The sequence below is a fragment of the Neoarius graeffei genome, chromosome 2 (genome assembly GCF_027579695.1).
Source record: "Neoarius graeffei isolate fNeoGra1 chromosome 2, fNeoGra1.pri, whole genome shotgun sequence".
NCBI lineage: Eukaryota > Metazoa > Chordata > Actinopteri > Siluriformes > Ariidae > Neoarius > Neoarius graeffei.
Window position 1 is genome coordinate 64,728,541 of NC_083570.1, and position 8,837 is coordinate 64,737,377.

Consider the following 8,837-nt stretch of genomic DNA (forward strand, 5'->3'; position numbering starts at 1 on the left):
CTTCAGATATTCTGCAAATCTAAACAAGAAAAAAAAAATGTAAAATTAGTAGGCCTACTTGTTTTCTGTTTTTAATCATGTAGACATTAACATGTTTTTATCATTTTCAATATCAAAGTCTGAGTTCATTTAATCTGAACATATTTGTTTATACACAGTATAATGTTTAATACAAGCCAGCCAGGATGTTCCCTTAAGCAGTTTAGCTAGACCACAATGCATTCACTAAACACTCGCTAAAATACCGGTAGCCTCAGTAAACACAGAACGTTGTGACGATGTAGCCAGAATCAGAGTCCTCTAGGGCTCTGGCCAGAATGTGAGAATGAAGCCCTGGCAACATTCTAGAGAGCCGTATAATAAAGTAGAATAAACAGTTGTTGTGAATTTCAGAATGTTCAGCGGAATCCTCCAGATCCAAGTTGCGTGCTTTTGGCGAATTTGGTTTCTCGCCAGAGACTAATAAATGCACTGGTAAAGCCACGCTATGTAGAGGCATTGTGTGCCCTGTCGTTTGGGTAAGACTGTGGGATAATGCTTCGCGTCGGAGTAGGCTACACTCCAATCTGTCGGGATGTACTGCGCTATAAAACGTCAGCTGAGCTTACATTTTACATAGCCCAAAAATGGCCCATTATTCACATTGCCTACATGACACCAGAGAGAGGAAGAGAATAGAATTGAATGTTTCTGATGACACGTAACCCCAGCACTAATAACACACATCGCACAGCGTCCATGACTTGGTGCAGTACGTAGCAAACAGTTAAACGCCTGGTTTAACTTGCATTGCTAGTCATCTCGTCTCAGTGGTTTAAATGCCTTTCATGACAAGCACTGACTCTCATTGCAAAGAGCGAACTTCTGTTTTACATACTTAGTTTGCAGCCTGGGTAACTGTTTATTTGATTCACGTTTTATCCTTTGCTGTCCGGTTCTTATCATAAGTCTGTGTCGTTCTGACCAGAGCCTTTATAACAATCTTGTAAACGTTCTCTGCTCTGACCAAATCACCACCTTCTGGCTATGCCTTCCCAATGTGTGTTAACTGGTAGCCTAGCCCACATAATCTAACACTAGACTGAACACAAAAGCAATCCAATAAAAAAAAAATCTACTTCACTATTTTATATTCAGCAAAGCAAAACAAATCCTTGACAGCGTTAATATATTAACACATTCCACTTCTAGCCACCAACTAGCCTGGACAGATTCTTGCTAGCTGTAGCCTAGCTTTGTTACTTACTTTTCCTTATGCAGCCTCAGGTGACGAGCGAAGTTTGATGTGGTTGACTGGCTGTCCGAAATTGTGGCTCCACATGTTCTGCACGTAGCAATGCGTTTGCCATCTGTATTGGAGTATTCTTTAAATCCAAAGGAAATTACGCGGGGAATCATGTTTTTATCCGTCCGTTCATCATTCAGCGTCCTCGTTGCCCATCACCGTTTGGTTTTTCATTTGAACCAGTTGAAGTGCTTGAGTGACACGTAGTGCTAGTGGATTGAGCTGCCGTAGCCTAGGACAAGGAGCTACACCGCATTCAAATAATAACGAGTGTACTTGGATTCAAAATCGAGGGGGGGAAAAAAGAATATTTTATACCTGATACGCCAAGTCATTGCAAGCTAAAACTGTCAAGTCCAAGTCAAGTCTCGAGTCAACAGTGTGCAAGTCCGAGTCGAGTTGCAAGTCATTCCTCATCTAGTGATTTCAAGTCTCAAGTCATCAAAATGGTGACTCGAGTCTGACTCGAGTCCAAGTCACATGACTCGAGTCCACATGTCTGGTGGTTAGCGCTGTCGCCTCACAGCAAGAAGGTTCTGGGTTCGAGCCCCGTGGCCGGCAAGGGCCTTTCTGTGCTGAGTTTGCATGTTCTCCCCGTGTCCGCGTGGGTTTCCTCGGGGTGCTCCGGTTTCCCCCACAGTCCAAGACATGCAGGTTAGGTTAACTGGTGACTCTAAATTGACCGTAGGTGTGAATGGTTGTCTGTGTCTATGTGTCAGCCCTGTGATGACCTGGCGACTTGTCCAGGGTGTACCCCGCCTTTCGCCCGTAGTCAGCTGGGATAGACTCCAGCTTGCCTGCGACCCTGTAGAACAGGATAAAGCGGCTAGCAGGGCCGTGCAAAGACCTTTGGAGGGGCAGGGGCTCAACATTCAAAAAAAGGGCACTTGGAACAAATTTTTCACACAAGTTAACTTTATTCAAAACTAAATTTCAATTGCAACTGAACATTCTGTGTGTGTGTGTGTGTGTGTGTGTGTGAGTGAGATCCATCTCAATGCTTTTGAATGTATTCTTCAAAGCAGCAGTCTTTGGTTTGCCATGTTCTTGAAAATGTCTATGACAACACTGTATTCAATATGGATATCTTTCTCAATTGCCAGCAAAAGAAGGTCTGACAGCCTAGAATATGTTGTGGACGTCGTCATTCAGCCTTAAGTTTTCGAAGCTGCTAGAATATGTTATTAACGCCGTCGTTCAAACTAAAGTTTCCGAATCTGCCACGTTAATGAAATGGATGGAGCAAACGGTTTAAATATAGCCTAGGCGGCTTCATTAAATGATAAACAACCCTACGCATTTACTGTTGTGTTCTAAGCTGCACAATATTGCATGTTCAGATAAGAAATGAAAGGAGACTTTCAGTGTGACCTTACCATGCCGTTCCTCGCACTGTCTCCCACTGTCAACCGCCTGCATGTGCTTTCTGCACGGAGGTTCACTGAATGCATGACGTCACGGATTGATGCCCGCATTTACATAGAAAAACATTATTTTATAAATCTATAATTTCATATATTATTGTCAAATTGTAGAGAATATTGATGTTGGAGCTAACTTATCTTTTACAAATATTAAAAAAACAAACAAACAAGGGCGGTGTAGTGGTTAGCGCTGTCGCCTCACAGCAAGAAGGTCCTGGGTTCAAGCCCCGTGGCCGGCGAGGGCCTTTCTGTGCGGAGTTTGCATGTTCTCCCCGTGTCCGCGTGGGTTTCCTCCGGGTGCTCCGGTTTCCCCCACAGTCCAAAGACATGCAGGTTAGGTTAACTGGTGACTCTAAATTGACCGTAGGTGTGAATGTGAGTGTGAATGGTTGTCTGTGTCTACGTGTCAGCCCTGTGATGACCTGACGACTTGTCCAGGCTGTACCCTGCCTTTCGCCCGTAGTCAGCTGGGATAGGCTCCAGCTTGCCTGCGACCCTGTAGAAGGATAAAGCGGCTAGAGATAATGAGATGAGATGAGAAAAAAAAACCCCAACAAAACAGTCCCTATGAAAAGGGCACTTTGGACAGCAAACAGAAAAGGGGCAGGGGCTAGAGCACCTGTAGCACCGGTTCATTGCACGTGGGTGGCGGCTAGAGATAATGAGATGATATATATATATATATATATGATTGATTCAGGGCGGCACGGTGGTGTAGTGGTTAGCGCTGTCGCCTCACAGCAAGAAGGTCCTGGGTTCGAGCCCCGGGGCCGGCGAGGGCCTTTCTGTGTGGAGTTTGCATGTTCTCCCCGTGTCCGCGTGGGTTTCCTCCGGGTGCTCCGGTTTCCCCCACAGTCCAAAGACATGCAGGTTAGGTTAACTGGTGACTCTAAATTGACCGTAGATGTGAATGGTTGTCTGTGTCTATGTGTCAGCCCTGTGATGACCTGGGGACTTGTCCAGGGTGTACCCCGCCTTTCGCCCGTAGTCAGCTGGGATAGGCTCCAGCTTGCCTGCGACCCTGTAGAAGGATAAAGCGGCTAGAGATAATGAGATGATTGATTCACCACATTTTGTGTCGATTAGATAAAACTTTATTGATCCCTTTTGTTCGTGTGAGAACCCTAGCCGCTGCATTTTGAACCAGCTGAAGTCGTTTGATGGTCTTTTTTGGCAGGCCTGTGAAAAGGCCATTGCAGTAATCAACCCTACTAGAGATGAAGGCATGTATAAGTTTTTCCAGATCATTTTTTGACATAAGTCCTCTTAGTTTGGAAATGTTTTTTAGGTGATAAAATGACAATTTAGTGATTGCTTTCATGTGACTGTCAAAGTTTAGCTCGCTGTCAATGAAAACACCAAGATTTTTAACCATATCTTTTGTTTTAATTCCCTTTGTGTCAAGAATAGTGGTAATCCTGAGTCTTTCATCTTTTTTCCCAAATAGAATTACTTCTGTTTTATCTGTGTTCAGCTGGAGAAAATTTTGTGACATCCAGTTGTTGATTTGGTCGATACACTGGTAGAGACATTCAAGGGGGGCATAATCATTAGGTGATAGAGCAAAATAAATTTGGGTGTCATCTGCATAGCAGTGATACAAAATTGAGTTGTTCTTGATAATTTGTCCAAGTGGGAGCATATAAAGGTTGAATAGTAATGGTCCAAGGATCGACCCCTGGGGGACACCACAGGTCAAGGACATTGATGTTGAGGTACAATTTCCCAGGGTAACAAAGAAGCTTCTATCTTTTAAGTATGATTTTAACCAATTGATAACTTTACCAGTCAACGCAACCCAGTGTTCAAGTCGATATAGCAGTATGTTGTGATCAACAGTATCAAAAGCTGCACTGAGGTCCAGTAACACCAGGACCGATGTTTTGCCTGCATCAGTATTAAGACGTATGTCATTTATAACTTTAATCAGCGCTGTTTCAGTGCTATGATTGGCACGAAATCCTGACTGAAAGTTATCAAAACAGCTGTTTGATATCAAGAAGGCAGTTAATTGATTGAAGACAATTTTTTTAAGGATTTTCCCGATGAATGGTAGATTTGATATTGGCCTGTAGTTGTTCAATACTGAAGCATCTAGATTATTCTTTTTAAGTAGGGGCTTTACAACGGCTTTTTTCAGGGACACAGGAAGAATGCCAGTCTCTAGGGATGTATTTATGATCTGAAGCACATCTGTAATTATAAGGTGAAGCACAGACTTAAAAAAGTTGGTGGGCAGAATGTCCAAATCAGATGTTGAGGAACTGAGATTTTGTACAGTTTTTTCAAGAGTCTCATAATCAAACAAAATTCTGACATTGTGTTGAAATTGTCTGTCTGTGTCACTGGTGATTGCAGTTTTTCAGTTATTTGCAACTGAGATATATTATGAGCAATATTCTGCTGTATTTTATCAATTTTACCTTTGAAGAAAGATGCAAACTCATTGCATTTATTAACTGAGAGAAGTTCAGGTGCTAATTGTGGTGGAGGATTAGTTAGCTTCTCTACTGTTGAAAATAGCACATGGGCATTGTTCATATTCCTGTTGATGATGTTGGAGAAGAAAGACTGTCTTGCTTTACCAATTTCATAATTATATTTACAAAGCATCTCTTTATGAATTTGATAATGGATGTGAAGTTTAGATTTGCGCCATTTTCTTTCAGTCTTCCTACATTCTCTCTTTAGCAATTTAACAGCTGGGTATTGCTTCCATGGTGCTTTCTGCTTGTCATTGACTCTTTTGATTTTGAATGGAGCAATATCATCCATAATTTGGGTCATATTTAAATTAAAAATTTCCAGTAAGTCATCTACAGAGTCTGACATTTTAGTTGAGATCCAAGAGAGAGCTTGCTCAAAGAGAACGCATGTGTTGTCGTTTATGACTCTCCTACCCATAGTCGTTGAGCTGTTCTGAATGTGAGGGGACATAGAAACATCAGAGAAAACACAGAAATGATCAGATAAGGCCAGGTCAACAACAGTAGTAGAAACAATAAGACCCTTTGTGATAACGAGGTCAAGGGTATGACCACGAGAGTGGGTCGGCCCCTGTACATGTTGTACTAGGTTGAAGTTGTCAATAAGTGCAAGTAGTTCTCTGGCATAAGTGTTTTCAGGATTATCTACATACAAGTTAAAATCCTCAGATATAATAAGACAGTCAAACTCTAAGCAAATGACTGACAACAGTTCACCAAACTCTTCCAGAAAAACTTTGGCTGAATGTCTTGGAGGCCTGTAAATAGTTAATAACAATATGTTAGGAGAGCATGTAACAAGTGCACATAAGTGTTCAAAGGATGTAAAATCACCAAGTGAGGACTGTGTACATTGAAAAGAGGCTTTGAATATATTTGCAATCCCTCCACCTTTCCCATGTCGGGTAGCACTCATGAAATTAAAATTTGGGGGGGCTGCTTCAGTAAGGGTGGTAGCAGTCTTTGCTTGATCCAGCCATGTTTCAGTTAGAAGCAAAAAAAATCAAAATTGTTTGCAAATAAGATCGTTAATTAAAAATGACTTGTTTGAAAGTGATCTAACGTTCAGAAGAGCTAGCTTTACAGAAAGTCTAGAAGTAATATCCGCTTGGGCATTCCGATGTTGTTTTAAAACAGGAAGGAGACTAGACTGGTTTACCCCCTGGGTTAAATATGCTCTATGTTTTCTATTTCTTATCAACACAGCAGTGGCGGCTGCTGGTTTTTAAAACAGGGGAAGCCCATTTTACGCATTCATCGTAAAACCTGTAGGCCGGATATCAAAGCATAGAAAAGTGTGCCCCATTAGCACAGTGAACTAGACAACCCTACCTAGTGGCAGAAAGTATTTTTGCTTGTACATTTCATGTTATAGTCTGGCTTGCCAGGCTAGTGCCTCATATCCTTAATCAAAAATATCAAACATCCAAAAATCACTGGCTATTCAACGAAGAGCCTTGAACATCATACCCTGATATGCAACACAGAGTCTTTAACACAACACCCAGCTGTGCAACACATCCTTGAACATCTTCTGCAACACAGTCTGGAAATTCATAACCAGGTAGGCTATGCAACACACAGAACCTTGAATATTATACCCAGGTATAACCTATAACACAGAGCCCACCATTCTCTTAACATTACTGAACAATATACACACTTCAGATTCATGAACATGAACACTATTTATACACAAATTCTGCCCTCCGCTCCTTTTCCAGAAAATGGTCTGTGACCCTGTCATACCAGCTGGTTGTGCTTTCCAGAGACTTCACCAATTTCTGTTAGCAGCTAGCACTGCAGATCCCAATAAGGCTCAAGCTAGCCTACAACCAGATTGAACTACAAATGAAATAAACGAGTGAATTCGCGAATGATCAAACTGATAGAATGGATGAAAGTTAACAGAGCACAACGAGTAATATTTACATTTATTTACAGAGTAATGTACAGAGACATCAATGAGAAGAACCGTTTATTTGAAAAGAAATTCGGACAGCACTTTGGCACACGACTACACTTTCTCGACATCCGCTAGGCTGACTGATCATATTTCCGTGTTCCTCGCCGAAGTACCGCCCTCCTCATGTCTTTCAAACACTACCTCCAATAATCCTTCATCAGCCCGGCTTCTTGTCCCTCCCACTGTCTCGTTTAGTCCCAGAGAAGCCCGGCTTCCCTGGAAGTGACGATTTTGTTGATTTTAACCAATAACAACTAGCCGAAATTGGCTGTTCAGAGCCGTCTCATAGACTGCAACGGATACCCGGCTGCCAGTCAGTGTTGCCAGATACTGCTGACGTTTTTCATCCCAAAATATATTCAAAACCCGCCAAAATGCACTTAAAACCGCCCAATCTGGCAACACTGCTGCCAGTCCATAGAGCCCATTGAAATAAGAAAGGTTACAGCCTGGCAGCAAAGGTGATTCTCATAGCGAACTGCACATTCGTCAGACATCACTCAAATAAGTTACAGGATAGTTATGAACATAAATACAATCTTGGGCATATATTATGTTATGCAAGTTATTGTTTTAATGAGAATTCAACGTCGTCGACGCCGCAGTTTGGGGAGAGAATTTTAGGGGAAGCTCGGCTTCCCTTGTTGTCTCTGAGAAATCGCCCCTGCAACACAGAAATAGAGAATGGCATAGGCATACTGGGTCCCAGCTTGTTTTCAAAACTACACCCAATGCAGGGACCCACAGCACATCATACAAGACTCTCTGTATGTTCCATGAGGATGGGAGGGGGAAGGATTGGAGATGTCATGTATTTTTTAGATGGTGAAAAAGATTGGTAGCCAGCTGAAAGTCCTGGGCGAACACAATTCAGTCTGTTGGTTGATTTTCGATGAACTGGGTACACTGCTTGTCGCGAATGATTTGGGCTGGAAAAAGAAAGTGCAGCCATTGGCAGCAATCTCTGCATACTTTTAGGGAAATCCATGCAGGGGGGAGACGGAGATGGTACAACAAAGTCAGAAGAGCGAGACTGAGATTGGGACTTTGGTGAGGTCTCTGTGAGTGTCTCCATGACTGTCTCTGTGGTGACTGTCTCCCTGACAGTCTCTGTGATACTTGCATGGGGTCGAGATGTGGATGATGCAGCCTTGGCATGATTGTCTTTGGTCAGGTCCTCAATCTGGATGGGCAATGCAGATATCTGTGGCTGCTCATTGTTAACAATATGTTCTCCATGTGATTGTAGATGTCCTTGGCAGTCTGCCCCAGATGGTTCTTGGCAGTCTGCCCCTGATGGCTGTGTGTCATTGTTGAAGCATCTTTGATGTGCTTGCATGGATGGTTGTTTTGACTTTGCAGAGGTATTGTTGATATCTGTAACTGGGTCAGTCTGTGATATCTTATCAACAGTTCTGCTCAATGTTGGCTGAGAAAAGAATGCATGCTGGAGAGAGAGGCTGTAGTGATCAGCTAAAACTTTGGTCCCAATCCGGCTGAATTCAGTGCTATTTGGCTTGAAGAATTCTCTGCGATTCCAGAAAAGGTTAAAATTGTCTATGAAGTTCATACCAAATAAAAAACAAGTTTTTCCAAGCCAGGTGTTAAGACTGAAGAGTCTAGTAAATGCAAAGCTTCCCCTTGCAGGGAGTGGGCCACTGATAAAAGATAAACAT